General features: G+C 37.1%; 1 protein-coding gene across 5 annotated transcripts in view; it reads right to left on the minus strand.

Annotated features, from left to right (window-relative positions):
• Positions 1-18501, minus strand: part of PDE4B (phosphodiesterase 4B) — a 522167-nt gene that overhangs the window by 254286 nt on the left and 249380 nt on the right. The window lies entirely within an intron of this gene.

An 18501-nucleotide genomic window follows, 5' to 3' on the forward strand; every position in this document is an offset into this window, starting at 1 on the left:
AATATCTATAAAGCTGATTCATTGTGTTTAATGGCTATCATACCAACTTAATGTTATGGAATTATATTATATTGTTTATTTATGTGTATTTATAGGCTTGCTTTTCTCTGTGGTTTTAATACCATACTGAAAACTACAAAAATAAAGTAAAATCTTAACTAGATTTTTATCATGATCTACACAAGAAAAGCCAAGGCTCCTTCTAGAGCTTACTTGGCCTAAATTGATGTCTATACTCTATCACTATCAACATGTATGGAAAAATACTTCACCAAAAGAGGAACTCTAAGGACATTTTCCAACAGAGACATGCTGGCCTCATTTCAGAAACTTAAGACACAAAATAGGAAGCAGGGCAAGACCAGGAAATCTGACGAAAGAAAAAAAAATCTTTTAAAGTTCCAGCCTTTTGGAGAAATACACTCAGCATCGGCTCTGTCTCAGGTCCTTGAGCTTCCTGAAGGTCTCAAGAAGAAGGAAGTGACACCATGGAGCTTACACAAGGCAGGATTTCTCTTACTCCATGATGCTCAGTGGTATCAACAACTCATTTCAACCTTTCCATGAAGAGTCATGGTGATTCTTCAGCAGCAGATGCCAATTTTAAACAAAATCAACAATTTACGAATGTTTACAATGCACTCTTACAACTAAACTAAATAATCTGAGGAAGGCAAAGTGATTTTACTCTATTGCTAATAACAAACCTTCATGTATCAGTTTTAGAAAATACTATTTTCATAAAAAGCCATTAAGATCCTTCCTTTTATATAATTAATTTCCTATAAGAGTAGACTATGGTTTATTCTCTGGCAAATATACCTCTATGAGCAAAATTTTACTATTGAAACAATATTTAAGGCAATATTCTGTCTAAACAATATTCTGTCTAAAGAATTTGGAACCAAAGAAGTTTGGTGTGTTAGTAAACTGGACAGGAGGTTTCTGATTTGCAGTCCTGGCTACCACTAACTCTGTGTCTTACAGAAAGTCATGTTCTGACTCAGGAGAGTAAACTGAAGAAGTGGATCTAAATATACTTACAGATTCCTTCTGTTTTTGTTTTGGTTTCTGATTATAAAACATATTTACTTGCTTTATTTTATTGAACCATATTAAACAAATATGTAAGACAAATCAAAACATAGAAAAGAGATCTACTTTGCAGGAATTTTAACAGAAGTCCTCTATAAGGATATAACAATAAACCCAGATATTTTTCTCATAAGTTGAAAATGTATGATTAAAAGTCCATAACGGTAAGCTCCTAAAACATCAAAGACTCTTATTAGTACAACAATACTGCTCACTACACCAGCAATACTCACAGCAAAATTAATCCCATAATTTCCCATGTGCTTCTAGAATGATAATTTCTAATAAACAGAATTTAGTCTCTCTGGGACTAGTTACATTTTCATAAAAATTCAAAGTAAGTACCAGACCATTTATTCGTCCTGAAAGTATGATGCAATTCCATATTCAAAACAGAGTAATAGCACAATGCAGAAAACTTTCTCAAAAATAAACCAAAAATCTTTAAAGATCTTAGTATGTAACACTACTGGGGTCTATTTGAATTAACTTTTAGAATCAAAGTATTAAAATTTCAAAAGCAGGGCTCCTGGGTGGCTCAGTTGGTTAAGTGTCTGCCTTCGGCTCAGGGAGTGATGTCCAGGTCCTGGGATCGAGTCCCGCACTCCCTCTGCCCCTCACCACTACCCCCCACCCTGCCCCCGGCTCAAGCTCTCTTGAGCTCTCTTTCTCTCAAATAAAATCTTTATAAATAAATAAATAAATAAATAAATAAATAAATAAATAATAAAATATAAAATCTCAAAAGCTTAGATTTTAGCCACAGATAGGTGATAGCAAAGGTTTTCAGCATCTTGTTTTAGCAATAATGCCTTTTGGGGATGTAAAATTAAGCTCTATATCTATAATACCCTTTATACAAACAACAGGAAGTTTAGAAACTGTATTCTCAATCAGTTCTAATACAGCTAACCAGCAGCGGGAAATTCTAGCTACAAATAGTTCAGGTTAAATTTAAAATAGCTATCATCAGATTAATAAAGAATTCATTTTTTATTCATTTATTGGTTGATTAAGCAAATATTTATTAAACATTTACTTATACTAGGCACATTTTAGGACCTATAAATACTATGATAAACACACCAAAGTTCTTCCTCTCATACAGCTTACTTTGAAGTGAGGAAGAGAGGGAAATAAATATATAAATACATAACATCAAGTGGTAACAAGAGCAATGAAGAACCACAAAGCAGAGTAAGAAAATTAAGGGTAAAGAGGGAGTTCCATTTTACGAAATACGACCAGCAGAGACGTCTCTGATACAGTGACATTTAAGTAAGAACTTAAATGAAGCAAGAGCAAAACAGGAGATTATCTGGGTGAGGTGTGTTGCAAGGAGAAGGAACATTCCAAGCAGAGAAAGAGCTCTGTTCTGATAACATCAATAAAGAACAGAATTCTGGAGTGATTGTTCCATAAAAATAGAGACCACATCCCTCAATTTATTTCACAGCATCCACCACATTTTGTGCATTGTAGGTACCAATATGTGCTTGGCACTGAGATAAATTGACTTTAATAAATCCTTGCCTCCTCATTTACCTATTCAAGAAAGGAAGAAAAAATACATTAACTATCTTTAGTCTACCAGCAAATGGACTTCTGTTTTATCAGGATTTACTGAATGCTGTGTCCAGCACTGCAAAGATAGAAAAATATTTTATTTTTCCATTACTTAAAAATGTATATTCTGCTATTAAAAATCATAATAACATAAAGGAACAACAAAGTTGAAATGAGTTAAAACTACAAAAGTATATTAAATGAGATCTATTAATTTATTCTTTCATATTATCCAAGATTTTCACCAAGCCAAAACCTAAAAATCTGAAAATTAGATTTAACTCAGAGCTTTGGCAATCAAGGGGGTAAATAAGTAATGGAAGGTGCAGTGCAGTAATTTAAGTTTCACTCTCTGTGTGTGTGTGTGTGTGTGTGTGTGTGTATGTTTCAACTGAAGGTACAATATGCTTTTATATGACCTTAATGAAAGCTATAAGAACAACATCAAAATATAGCTGAGTGAAGCCATTTATGGGAGAGTTCAAGGAAAGTACTCCAGTTAAAATGTATTTTAATGCTCTAACTTGATGTAAAAATGAAGCCTTAAAATTAAGAAAACAAGCATGTTTATTATAATCTATAGACTGTCTTTTCTTGAATGTTAATATGTTAATATTCTTAACTGTGTTTTCTTGGAACCTAGAGAGCAAAAATTGAACTAGCCTTTTGAAGAATCACCAGGAGGGCTGACATTTTGAACTGGTGATGTGAGGAAGAACTCAGCCTGCATATGCAACATATGCAGGTTTAAAAGATATATTTTATTTCAAACCTAAAGTATTTGGACTTCTGCTTCTAGTCATGACAGAATAATGAATGAACACTTCCACCTCAAACAACTAGAAAACTGGACAAAATATGAAACAATGAACTGTGATTCCTTGGAGAAGGTAAAATGAATGAATGTGCAGGGTACAGCTGGGGGGTAGCTGTCAGGCTGCAGTGCAAAGGGGAATCCAGATGGAGACCAGGATTCCCAATGAGTTGAGAAGAAAGAGAGCAGAGTTTAGGGAGAGCAAAGGGGGTAGAAACTGCAAGATAGAGTACCAGAGATGAGCGAGCTCCACGGAGATAGTGCTCCCAGGCTCTACAAAGGGGTCCCCTTGACTCTGGCTGAATACCAATATGCAATTGTATGAGAAGAAACTACCCAAACTTGGAAAACAAAAAAACAAAAAAACAAACACCTCAATCTGAACAATTCTCAGAGCTCATGAAGAGCTAACCACACACAGTGCATGTTTCCACCAGCCAGTGTGATTACATGGAATATCAATAAGAAGCATCATACAGTTATCACCACAGCAGTGAAGGTGAATTAACCTGAGGCTAAAGCCTACTCTAAATCCACTCTAACAAAATTTAAAAGCAAGCTTCAAAAGAATCAAGCTGATTCCACATAGCCTGTGCCAGAGCAAAGTGTATCACTATTTAAGTGTATATAAAAATCCAGCAATAAACAATAAAAAGTCCAGAATGTCCAGCATCAATTAAAAAAACAAGAAAATAAAATCAATAAATGGGGAAAATATCAATCAAGAAAAACAGACCCAAAAATAATAGGGATAATGGCATTCATAGAGAAGAATCTTTTTTAAAAAATACTATGAAAACAATTCCTTTGTTTAAGAACATAAGGAAAACATGAATATAAGGAAGAAAATATGTAAGTTATAACAAAGATAACAAAGAGCCAATTAGAAATATAAAGATGAAAACTATAGTATCTGAAATGAAAGACATATAATGCATTATGTTTTCAGCAGATTAAACACTGAGAAAGAAAAATATAACTGAACTTGAAGACATATAAATAGGCACTACCATATCCAACATATTTAAAGGACTCTTTATCCTTTCAACCCAACTAGAAGACAAAAAACTTTCAAAAACTGGGCAAAACACTCAAATGATACATTCCACCAAAGAAGAAATATGAATGGTCCCATCAAAGAAGAAATATGAATGGTCAATAAGCACTTGAGAAAATATCCTCAACATCATTAGTCCTAAGGAAAATATAAATTAAAACCACAATGAGATATCATAGACATTCCCTTGAATGGCTAAAATTTGAAGAGTGACAATATCAGGTTGATGAAAATATGAACATCTAGAACTATCACACTGCCAGCAGGAATGTAAAGTGTTACAACCACTTTGCAAAACAGCTTAGCAGTTTCTCCTGCTAAGAAGAATAAGTCCAAGGAATACTTATCATACACTACACAATAATCCCATCCTAATATTTTTACCCAATAGAAACAAAACATGTGTGGGGCGCCTGGGTGGCTCAGTCGTTAAGCGTCTGCCTTCGGCTCAGGTCCTGATCCCAGGATCCTGGGATCGAGCCCCACATCGGGCTCCCTGCTCGGCAGGAAGCCTGCTTCTCCCTCTCCCACTCCCCCTGCTTGTGTTCCCTCTCTTGCTGTGTCTTTCTCTGTCTAATAAATAAATTCTTCAAAAAACAAAACAAAACAAAACGTGTATATGTAAAGACTTGTACTCATATATTCAGAGCAGCTTTATTACAATAGTAAAAACATGGAAACAACCCAAATGTCATTCAGATGAGAAGTAGATAAAAAAACTGTGAAATAGCCATTCATAAATACCACTCGACAATTAAGGAACAATCCACTGATTCATAACAACATGGATAAATCTCAAAAGCATTATGTTAAATGAAAGAAACCATATACAGAAGACTATATACTGTGTGATTTCACTTATTTGATGTTCTAGAAAAGGCAAAACTACAGTGACAAAAAGAATATCAGTGATTGCCAAGGGCTGAGATGGGGGGAGAGGATTAACTGCAAAGTGGCAAGAGGGAAGATTTTAGGGGCGATGGCAATGTTCTATACAAGCATTATCCAAAAGAAGTATAATGCCAGGTACGTGTGCGATTTAAATATTTTACTAGCCAAATTCAAAAACTAAAAGGAAATGAGTAAAGTTAATTTTAATAATATAGCCTATTTAATACGATATATCTAAATATTTCTCAATATATAATTAATATAAATTATTAATGAGATACTCAAATTTTTTCATACTAAACCTTTGAAATCCAGTGTGTATTTTACACTTAAGCCTCATCTTAGTTAGGACTAGTCACATTTCAAGTGATCAATCACCACAGGTGGCTAGTGGCTACCATTTTGGACAGAGCAGTTCCATATCAGATTGTGGTGGTGACTACACAACTCTATACACTTGTCAGAACTCATTGAATCATATGTGGGTTTGGTCATATCAAAGACCTTTCTTCCACACTGGTGGAAGGTGAAGTTCAAAAATAGAGAAATACAGAAACACACAACCAAGAAACAGATCCCTCCATGAGAATTTTATAATCTAATTGGGAGAGGAAGAGTAATATATATTATATTACACAGAATTCTTTGACATTATATGTCACGTAGAAGTAGCATGGTTCAAACTTGAAGTCCAGTAAATTAGCTTGGGGAAGTAAAACCACAGATTCTGAACTGGAATAACAAGAGACATACAGATAAATTGGCAGGTTACTTTTTATGAATCTTGTCTCTACTATGTCCTTTGTGTAGTTCAGTGCTAGAAATATAGTCATCAAGAAACCTAATTTGTACCCTGGATATTCCGCTACTAGCTCTGTGATGTAATTTCTCTGATCTTAGTTGCCTCTTCAGAATAATAATAATTGCTCCATTTTTAATTACCTCATATACACTTGGTACTGTGTGAGACACTTTACATCATTCCTTTCTCTGTACAACATAATTTAGCAAGTATGATTATCCACATTTTATAGATAAGCAAACTAAGACAGAGAAGTTAATTAACTTGCTCGGGATTGCAAGCTAGCAAGTACAAAACTGGATTTAAGTAAAGGTTCTTCTAGCTAAAAATGCCCATGTGCATTCTCCTAGACAGAGTTCTCTCCCAGTGTGGAGTTTAAATGGAGATAGTCATGAGATATTCTTCAAGGATGGATGATGCTCTGTAGTGGAATAATGATTAAGACTCATATTCTGGGGTCATATACGATAAGGCTGAAATTCTACCTGTGTGGGTGTGACCTTGGAAAACTTGGAAGACTAAACCATCAGTCTCTGTTTCTTCATACTGTCTGTAGGCAATGGTTAAATGCAGATTCTGGAGTCAGACTGCCCAGGTTGAACGCTTATTAGTTGTATAATCTTGGTGAAATTCCTGAACCCCTGTGTTCCTCCATTTCCCCCATCTTAAAACAGAGATGATAATAATAACTTTGGCAAAGGTTGTGAGGACAAAATATGTTCACATGAGGTTAAGCATTCAGAAGCGTGACTGGTTTTATAAGTGTTGTTAGGTATTATCATTGTGCTTCCATATGACGTTGGAGATCACTTTCAATCCTAAAATTCTAGAGTTTTAATAATTTATAAAATACTGTGCACCAATAGAGAGCTGTTTTCCCTCTGAGTCCATTTGTGTATTTCCCTTAATAATTCTAAAATGATTCTCAAAGTTTGTAAGCTGAGAGTGATTTTTAGTTTTTAGGAGATTAAATCCTAATAATGAAAAGAAATTGCTTTCAATACAATTCTCAAAACTAAAAGAAGCCAGATTTGGATTTAGATGGTTTCTGGGCAGAGACTCAGTAGTCATTAGGTAAGTGATAGATCTTTGAAAGTCTTTTCTGTTACAAAAGGACTATAAACTCAGTTTATTAGCTTAAATAATCATTAACCATCATTAACCATTTAGTTTTTATAAAATCTTAAGTGCAGCCCTTCTTCCAACCTGCCAAGAACGCTGTTTCTTTCAGTGTCTTTGTGCTTTCTGTTCCCTTTGCCTTGAATTCTCTTCTTCCATATGGCACTCCTTAGCTTCCCTTGGGTTTCTTTCTTTATTTTTAATTTAAATTCAATTAGCCAACATATACTACATCATTAGTTTCAGATGTAGTATTCAATAATTCCTCAGTTGCATATAACACCCAGTGCTCATCACATCACGTGCCTTTCTTAATGCCCGTCACTCCGTTACCCCATCTCCCCACCCACCTCCCCTCCAGAAACCCTCAGTTTGTTTCCTATAGTTAAGAGGCTCTCATGGTTTGTCTCCCTCTCTGATGACTTCTCATTCAGTTTTCCCTCCCTTCCCTTATGATCCTCTGTGCTGTTTTTTATATTCCACGTGAGTGAAACCATATGAAAATTTGTCTTTCTCTAATTGACTTATTTTGCACAGCATAATACCCTGCAGTTCCATCCATGTCAATGTAAATGGTAAGTATTCATCCTTTCTCATGAGATATATATATATATATCTCATGTCTTCTTTATCCATTTATCTGTCAATGGACATCTCGGCTCTTTTCACAGTTTGGCTATTGTGGACATTGCTGCTAATGAATATTGGAATGCAGGTGCCCCTTCAGATCACTATATTTGTATCTTTGGGGTAAATACCTAGTAGTACAATTGCTGGCCTATAGGGTGGCTCTATTTTTAACTTCTTGAAGAACCTACATCCTGTTTTTCAGAGTAGCTGTACCAGTTGCATTCCCACCAACAATGTAAGAGGGTTCCCCTTTCTCCACATCCTTGCCAACATTTGTTGTTTCCTGTCTTGTTAATTTTAGTCATTCTGATTGGTGTGAGGTGGTATCTCATGGTGGTTTTGATTGGTATTTCCCTGATGCCCAGTGATGTTGAACATTTTTTCGTGTGTCTGTGGGCCATCTGTATGTCTTCTTAGGAGAAATGTCTTTATCAGAGGTCACCTCCTTCAGATAGTCCTTCCTTGACCACCTTTTACTGCTTCCATCCGTTTGCTTTACTTCATATCATTTCCTACTCTCTGACTATGAATACAATTCATTAGATTATGTGTTTCCTATGATGTCAAGGACTTTGTTCAATGGAGTGTTCAAAATACCTAGAAAACTGTACCTAGCATATAGTAGAAATTCAATTTAAAAAATCATTGAATGTATGAATGAACTTCAGGGGCTCAAATGACCTCTTTGTCCCTTCTAATTCTAAGTGTTTGATTCTATGATATGAGGACCATAAAGGTAAACTGCTTTGTTAGTCTTCCTCTTGATACCAAACTAAATACAACAAATATGGATACATCAATTTCAAAATGATTGCCAGGCATGCAGTTTTAAGGATAATTCAATAAAGTTGCTTGAAAAATAAATATAAAAATAAATGGTTTTACTAAAAAATAATGAAGAAAATTAGTTCTGCTAAATTGGGCTTAGTGTTACCTATATTCTAGAAGCCTCAGTTAAGCAAGATTAGGATATGTCTTTGCTTCCCTCATTGCTGCCAGACACTATACATAAAGGGCATCTTGATATCAAGACTCTATGACCCAAACTACAGCACAAAAGAGTGGAAAAATGAGTTTTTATACTGGAAACAAGCACAGCTTTTAGAACCCAACAAAGTTCTAGATTCTAATCCCAGCCTCACTGTTATCGTGTTATCCAGGGCATATTATTTGCAGTCCCTATTCCTTGATTTCTTAAAAATCTAAAAAAAGAGGGAAAATAATACCCACTTTGCCATGCAGTTGTTAGAATTAAATGAAATGATGTATATAAAGCATCTGCCATAAAAATCATCTTCAATAAATTCTATTGTCTACCCCCCTGTATTGCTATGTTCTTTAACTGCTTCTGAGCCTCTGGCCTCTAGCCTTCCTGCCTGGATTATTAAAGCTGCTGTCTGGCTTTCAATTTTTTCTAAATTAGACCCCTCATCCAGTAGCACAGTCTGTTCCAATGCCACCTTCACACCACCAGCCATATCCTGTAGCTACTCAATTCTTTCATAACCTCAAAATTCAGTTTTCACCTTCAAATCAAGATCTTAAGTGATTTTTAAGATAACATTTATTACTATAAAATGGTAAAGTGCAACTATGTGCAATGTTTCCAAACTTCTAGATTGTTGTTCCTAAATGCTGAACATGGCCTATAAGACCAGTTGAGGGACCCTTCCGAACCCTCTGAAACCTCCTCTCATTCTGTGCTCACTTCCTCTTTCTGAAATTCAGTTTCACTGAACTCCTTTGGCTCCTCTTAAGTGTCACAGGTCCTTTGCACATGCTCTACTGTCTATGCTTTTCCCCACCCACACTCATATTTTCTTTTGTCACACCTACTTCATCCTTTGTCTCTCAGCTTAAATGTTACTTCCTCTGAAAAATTGTCCCTGACCACCCCACTCCCAAATCAGAACAGGTTTCCTTGTTAAACTCATGGCATTATGCAGCTTTTCTTTACATTATTTATTAAAGTTGTAATTTTACTTTCGTTTGGACTATTATTTAATTAATTTATAATTCCCAATAATTTTATTTTCCTAGTTCTTTGAAGCAGGAATCATTTTAATTTTTTTAAAATTTTATTTATTTATTTGAGAGGAGAGAGAGCAAGAGAGTAGGAGACGGGGGAGGAGGGAGAAGCAGAGGGAGAGGGAGAAGCAGACTCCCCACTGAGAAGGAAGCCTGATGCAGGGCTTGATCCCAGGACCTGAGATCATGACCTGAGCCAAAGGCAGACTCTTAACTGACTGAGCCACCCAGTCACCCCAGGAGTCATTTTAATTTTATCCACGATTTTACTCTAAACATTTAGCACACAGCCTGGGATATAGTAGGTCCATATTAAATATTTGAAGGTATAAATGAATAGCATGAAAAGAAATATACTGACTCACAATTTAAAATTCTTATGCACAGAATTCATGATATTTTTCTCCTTCTCCAAAGTTCATTATTTTAGCCTGTTAATCCACACACAATATCTTGATTCCTACTGGAAAAACTAAAGGAGCTGTTGAGCCTTGTCATTCATTAATTCAGGCTTTCATATTTACCACAAGCTGTGTTCTAGTATAGGCATCAAAGATGCAAAGATGAATAGTCTATGTGGCACAAACTCTACTTCTAATCATGTATGCTTCTATTTCCTTCTTCTGTTGACATTTAAGGGATTTTAGATATATCACCAGAGAATACAGCTACTCAATATAGTTCTTCTATGGAAATGAATATAAAAGGAAAAAACAATTCAGTAGGTAGAAGTCATTAATGTTAGTCATACTGCACTAGAAATGTACTGGTCAGTGTAAATTTACAGTCATTTAATGAATTCCCACCAACCATCCATCTAAGCCTCTAATATACACTTAATCAGTAAAAACAAGATGATATTATTGGGTCCTACTGTTGAGCAACCACAACTCTGCTGTCTTCTTAAATGACCCCTCATGCAATTATAAAAAGTTGACTAAATTTCATCTGGTAGGTATGCCTATGGATGATAGTCAATCAAAAGAGATAGGAAAAGTATCCCAATTTCAGGGAAAAAATTAGAATCAGGCATATTACAAAAACAATGAAAAAGAATGCATAAACCTAACATGATTTTACTTTGCAATGTCCACATAATTATTTATTAGAGTTATTAATGTCCATGGAGAGAGTTCTTCATTATAAACAGAGACACTCAGCAAGCAGTAACCTGAATTTTTTGGAAGCTCATTCTTTAGGAGGGTTTTCTTCTGTGCTTTGAAGTTGCCCACAAGAGTTATGTCGTTGCTTATAACCAAGGAAACCACAGGAAACTTGGTTGCTAGGAAACCACTGAATTGTCTCCATGAAGATCACCACAGTAGGCTTGGCTTGAATAGAACAGATGCTAGGAAAATAAAATTAGGAAGTTACAGTTACTTTTTTTTAAGCTTAGGATGCCTCTTTAATTGCCAGTTAAATCTTTCCACCTAAGAGAAACTATTTGTCATTTCTGAAAGGCCATTACACAGGTATAACGGGGGGGGGGGGGACAACGACAGGGTGCTGCCTAGGGTCACAGGAAAGGGGCACTGCAGAGTGTGTAAGTCTGAGCTCCAATGCACACATTCTTCTTTTTCCCAATTAACTTGGCTACCTAGGGAAGGGGTATGATGACAGCTCCTGAGGGATAGATTATTTTTAAAAACACACACTTGTAATTAAGTGTTTTCAGGCCTGTGACTTCCAACATTCTCTAGTATGCTTTATGCAGAATAGAAGTCTGTGCCTCCTTCCTGAATTTAAAAAAATTTTTAAATTATTAATCTCATAATATCAGTATATATATATACACAAAAATATATATGGAAATGATTTTGTCATCAATCAAAGGCATTGGTGAACTTGTGGCAATTTGTTCCTTTGAGTAACTGAACTGTGGTAATACCTAACATAAGAACAAAGAAATGGCTAAACTTGGTCTGGCTTCTGAATCATCCACTATAAGTTCCCTCTTATAAAATAGGGTAATCCAAAGTTCCCTTCAAATACCATACTTACTTTCTTATGACCTGTCCTGTCCTCTATGGTACATTATGTATCTATAAATCTATCTAAACCTGTTTAGACTCTATTTCCAGCCTATACCATTCTTGGAAGAAAGAGGATTCATAGTCTGACCACACCATCACAGGAAGTGATGATATTCCCTTTTATAGGTCTCAAACCTAATTCTCAAGGCAATTCTTCTATTATTCTAGAACTACATTTACCTTATTTACTTCTTGTCTTTCTCTAGTTCTGCTACGTCTGTTTGTCAAGGTCACTTTGTCCGAAGTTCCCATCTCTTCCACAATGCCTATTTTTGTTGTTCAAAATGAAGTTATGGGATGTAATTCCTATCACCCTTTCTTCTATTTTCTAACAGTTAAATTTATTGGCCACATAAATCAAGGGTGTATTATATGTTTCTCCACGACAGATTTAGGTTTTTTTAATTGATAACTCGAATGGATCAAATCTTCCATAAACTTTATCATGTGAGCAATAGTCTTGTGGGACCAATGGAGAGTTTTAAATAAAGGGTATGGCATAAGCTGATAATCGGATTATGACAGATTGCTCTATGATGGCAGAATGACGTAAGTTTTGGTATAGGATTACACTGAAAGTAAATAAAATAGTTAAGAAACTATTTGTGTATTTCAGAACACACACAACAATAGGCTTGTCCTGGGGTGGTGGTGGAATCCAGAATATTACTAAACAGATAGTTTACAAATATTTAAGAAACCCAAGTGATTATCTCAGATGCAGTCTTAGCAAGGTGACTGGCACCCCTTTTATATGGCACTTTTGAGAAGAGCTTTGTATCTTCATGGACAAGATGAAAAATTTGGGGCTATGAAAGGAGAATTGTTGGTGCAACACTATCTAAAGACAGTCCATGAATAAACGGCATATCTATGAAAAGATCTATGTTGGCATGACCACCCAGCTATGTCCTTGTGGCTTTATCCTGTTTCCCTTTAGTAGCAACTGCTCAGATAAACATATAGATAATATGTTCAAGAAACCTGAGTACAACACAAACTTGAAAGGATATTACAAAATCAATTTACTAAAAATGAGTGACTGTCCATAAATATAATAATAGCTGCAAATTCGTGAATGGCTATTACTATTATAAGGTACTCTGTATCCTTTGTCTCTAATCCTCACAGAGTGCTGGCAAACTCAGTATCATTATTCCCATTCCAAAAATGAAGAAACTGGTGCTCAGAGAAGTTGTGCAACTTGCTCAGAATTAGTTAATTCGTGACAGAGCCTGAGCTTGAGCCCACGTCTGGTTAGCTCTTTGCCAGTCAGACTGGCTGGTTTATGCTCTGAGAATAACAAGCTCACTGGTTTACTGCAGGACATTTTATTACTCACTCACACTCCCTAAGTGGGTCATATGGGGGACTCTGCTTATTACACTCACTCAGGAACCTTGGCTGATGAGGGCTCCTGTCTCCTGTCTGCAGAGGCAGAAAAGGGGGGTGTGGTGATTCACAAACTCGCTCTTAAAGCTTCTGCATAGGAATGACATGATCTGTCTACTCACATTTTCAGAGCTAAAAACTAGTGACATAGCTAAATCTCCAGGGGCCCAAAAGACAAAATCTTACTGCTCCAGGCAGAAGAGGGGACCTGGAGCATCTGTGAAAAGCCTCAAGTGATTACCAGGCCCCCTCGGTCCAATTTCTCCCTTCACCTTGTTGAATATTCAATAGGATGACATTGAAGAAAGAGAAATGGATGGGCCTCTACTCCATTTGGGGTGAAAGAGTACCAGAAGTACAGATCTCACACGGCAACAGAAGATGTAAAAATACTCAGAGGAACCTCTAAAGGAGCCATCTATGTCATGAAGGTGCATGCATAGGTTTATTAATAGCACTGAAAGTCATGATTCAGGCTCACCAATAATAAGTCCCCACATGTTCAGATCCATGTCTCCTGTCAAAACTTCCTTCCTGGGCTCCAGCCTCTTCATCTAACTAAATACTAGACATCTCCACTTGGATATCCAGAGGTACTCGGAACCTCTCATTCTGAAACTGAACTTCTTGTCCTTAAAATATAGCTAAAGAACCTTCTCTTCACGCATCTGCATTAACTGACACAGCACCAGTCAACACCTCAAATTAGAAACCTCAGACTTGTGTTCTCTCCCTCTCCTCTTCTCTGCTTCAAACAGCTGTCTACCAAGTTCATTTGATCTTTGCTCAGCAAAGTCTCTCCATCCCAAGGGCCCCAGCCCAAGGTGGAATTCCCTTCAGATATATTCAGAACTGTTGTCACAGGCTCTTAACTGATCTCCTGTTTCCAGTCTAGTCCACTCCAAACCCTTCTGCCTCCTTTGGTTAGAGTAATCTAAGATGCTGCTTTAAATATACTCTCCCTACTGAAAAGCCATTGACTGCCCTTCCAGTACTCGTAGGGTAAAGCTCAAGCCCAACTGTGTGGAACTTAAGGCCCTTTGCAATTTGGATTCTGCATGTCTGGCTTTATCTTTTGCCCTCTAACTCCCACTTTATGGGCATGGAATGACCAGCTACTCTCTGAACATACCAAACATTCTGCTCCTCCATGACTCTGTGCCCTTGGATGTGCGTGTCTCTCTCCCTGGCATGAGCACCTTTCTCTTCACAGTCTGGTGAATTTCCATTCAATTTTTATTATCCAGCTCAAACATCACTTTTCTCAATTACACCTCTCTCTTCAAACACCTCTATTATTATCCTGATCACACTGTGTTGAATTTATTTTTTTTTACAAGTCTATCTCCTCTATAGACTACATAGTGAGGTAGGAATTAATTGTCCTAGAACTTATCATAGGCCCTAAAGTTTTGGAAGAATTAGGATGGAGATAAGCTGGAGAATAAAATGCTAATTGGATGGAACTAATGGTAAAGTTTACAAAAAGCGAACTTGGGTTAAAATGTTCAGAAACTAAGCAAATCAGGAAAATTCACCGACAAAATAAAAAGTTAAGACACAAAAAACAAAGCGTGATTAGTAGCAGTATTAATAAGTAAAATATTATTGGTCTGCTGACTCACTAGAATTCCCTCATGATTAATGACATAAGAAAATAAACTTGAGAGTGTGGGATACCAGGAAGGATAAGAAGGTTCTGAAAACAGATCATAGTGAACTGCTGGCCTTAGGTAATTCTAAAATTCTGTGGATTGCTTTACTATGTTGCACCTACCAACTCTTTTATGAAAATCTCATGTAGCAAAGAGACAAAATATTAACATCACACCTGACTGCATGCTCTTTGAAGAATTTAAAATTAGCACAAAGGCAAGTGTTTCCCCTGAAAGCTATTTTGGCATTTTTTACCTACTCATTGTATATGAGGCCAAAGTAACATGCTTTTAATAAAATCCTCCATAAATGCGGGAGGGGTGTGTTTCATTACCCTGGTGATAATTCTGCTTCCCACCCCCCCACACACCCCATCAGAGAAAAGAGGCATTGAACCCCACTGAGCTGATAAAATAGGCTCAATGAATCCCTATAGTGAGAACAGCATTAGCTGTGGGATTGCATAGATTTCCTATCACCAAAGCCTGGGTAGCATTTCATTATTGAAGTTGCCTGATTGCTTTGGTTCAAGGCTTTTCCCCAATTCTTTTCTTTCTCTATTTAAAATCACTACAACAAACAAATGAAACAATAACACAACAAGCAGCGGTGTGGGTTGAGCTCCTCATTACCAACGACAGCTGCACAAACTTGTAGTCAAAACACCTATTTTTTATGCTCACACAAACAAAGCTTGTCATGATTCCCCATAACCTGTCAAGGCCAAAGGGAAAGTGCACTGCCTGCCCTGGATCTTTGTGTTCATGACATCCAGAATCCAGCAGAAGTTTCCAGAATCAGAGTGCCCAGCCATTCTGCTAATTATGGCAAACTATCGTTCTGTTTTCATCTGCTGCCAAGTTATTACTTCCCTAGCTGCATGTAGAGCCACTCTAGATTTCCCTTCTCCCAAAATAAAACTTCTTAGATGCTCTTAGAGCTGCTTCATATGAAGGTAAATGGCAGAATGTGCTGCTAGCTCATATTAAAATTTCCCCATTCATTAAATTTGTACCTTCTCCCATTATTAAGAGGGCTTCTAAACTTCCCTGTCTGTACTTCTCTCATAAAAGTCCCTTTTTAAATTCAGTGACTTGCTCCAAACCATTTAATCATTCTATGTTTCATAAAAAATGTAATGGTATCTAATCCTCTAAGTCCTACTAAAATTGTTCTGTCTAATGTCAGCTCCAATCAGCCTAAGAGCCTACTTATACCTGAAACTCACAGGTTCTGCCCCACTTTGCCCCTAATTCAGTGGTCCCCAAATTTTAGTCTACATGACAAACACTTGAGAGATTATAAACCATCTGCCCAAGACCTATACCAAAGAAATGACTCAGTAGGTCCTGGATGGATCTGGATGGTTCACAGGAGTGTGAATACTGACAAGCACCTCTAGGTGATCCTGTCCCACACACAGAGAACCACTGATGAGGCCATAAGAATAAAGCCCTGGCATAGGTATATTGTCATCCTTATCCTCATATTTGGTGTGTCCTACCTAAACAAATCAGCACCCTTAAATCTAGCAAGATAATCCCACATCCTCCACCATTCCTGCCTTAACTCCATGCACATGGTGGTGTTAGCAGTGGTTTCTTGATTTGTACATCTGTTTCCAGGCAAAACAAAAACTGTCCCTAGAATCTCGGGCTAATTTGCTGGTTACTTGACACTCCAACTAGTTCCCACCAGGGAGAATCCCCTCCACTCAAGTCCCAATCACAGCTTGAATTTCTACCAAAACCCAGACAGAACCCCCAGAAGAACAAAGAGATCTATCTAAAAAAAGAAGACTTAAAAACAGATGAAATCTACTATCTCGGATCCCCCTGGATGCATGTTATCCCCCACTTCCATATCTGAGCCTCCAGACATCCTCCACATGAAGTACTCATCTGGACCAGCGCCTTCTCTGAGTACTCATCTGGACCAGTACTTCATCTGAGGGATCAAGGCCCTCAGCCCTTCTACTAGATGAGTTTGTGAGGTCAAAACCACAACACTTGCTCTGCTCCCCACCTAAGAAATTGTTATTATTGTATCTCACTTTGTTGTTATGATATCATTGGCTAGACTCAGGGTCATTATAAGAAAGATTCCTACGAAACTCTACTGTAACTATCGTAACTATCATAATGATGTCGGCAAGGATGTTATGCACTAATTTACCCAATTTCCTCTTAATAAGAACCCTTGGGGAGAAATTCCTGTCCGGTCTCGATACCAAAAAGAGATTTACTGCTCATGAGCAATTGATTTGTTTCTTAACTCATGGACCCTGAATTTTATAAGAGAGAAGACTTCTGTTCTTGCTTTTGACTGCTAATAAGCACAGCCTACCTCTAGTATTATGTGACATGTTTTAAGTCACATTCCCAGCCACAATGTCCCTAATGTCTATTTTTCTATTTTTTTATCCCAATACTCTCTTGTTATATTTCTCATATCTCTCATAGACTATTCTAATTTTTTTAAAGAACTGAATTAAGGCTTATTCTTGACTGCATCCTATCTTGCCCATCTGAACCTAAGATAACATGATAACTCAAAGGCTAAGGATGGCAAGTGATCCTATCAACAAGCATGTATTACACACCCACTGCTGCTCAGAAAAACTGCAGCTCATCTGAGGGAGTGTGAAGTAATACAGAGTGCTTGCTCTTGAGTGTAGCTGGGGAAAGAAGACTGGCACAGATAGGAAAATAAAACACAAAAGGGTGAAGGTTAAAAACAAGGTGGTAGAGATGGATAATAATGCAGGAGTTCAAAGATGAAGGAAATCAATGAAGGCAAGAAGAATTAGATGTTTTCTAAAACATAGGACTTGTTTTCCAAGATAGGACTTGAACTAGCATGTAGATCATGGAGAAAATTTAAAGTCTTAGGTTGAAAGATGAGAAGAAAGATACCCTGGACCAAATCATATATAGAGTATGGTGTACAGCATGTATAGTGTAGTGTAGTACAAAGTACAGCATGGCATAGAGGCGCAGTGAAAAGAGAAGAAAGTTGAGGTGAGACAGGCATGAGTTCAAATCCTGGCTTGACATAGGCAGATTCCTCAACCTCTCAGAATCCTTTCCCTCCTCTGTAAATCAGGATAATGATGTCCATGGAGTCTCCCTTGTATAAACATTAGAGATAAACTGTGTAAAAGAGCTATGCAATATACCAAGCACATCTTCAGCACTCAAAAGTTAGCCATCCTTATGAGAAGGGTGACAAGTCTGGAGGCGAGGTTTAGTGTCTCCAGCATGTGGATTCCATCGTCCTACAGCAGCTGCTACACCCTGAGACGTGCAGACGTGATTACAGAGGTGGGGACAAATGGTGGGTGGTCCTGTAAGTTAGCAGATAACTTTGGACTTGATAGAGGAGGAACAAATGAGCTATTTAGAGTTACTGAACAGGG

The sequence above is a fragment of the Phoca vitulina genome, unplaced genomic scaffold (genome assembly GCF_004348235.1).
Source record: "Phoca vitulina isolate PV1807 unplaced genomic scaffold, GSC_HSeal_1.0 scaffold2, whole genome shotgun sequence".
NCBI lineage: Eukaryota > Metazoa > Chordata > Mammalia > Carnivora > Phocidae > Phoca > Phoca vitulina.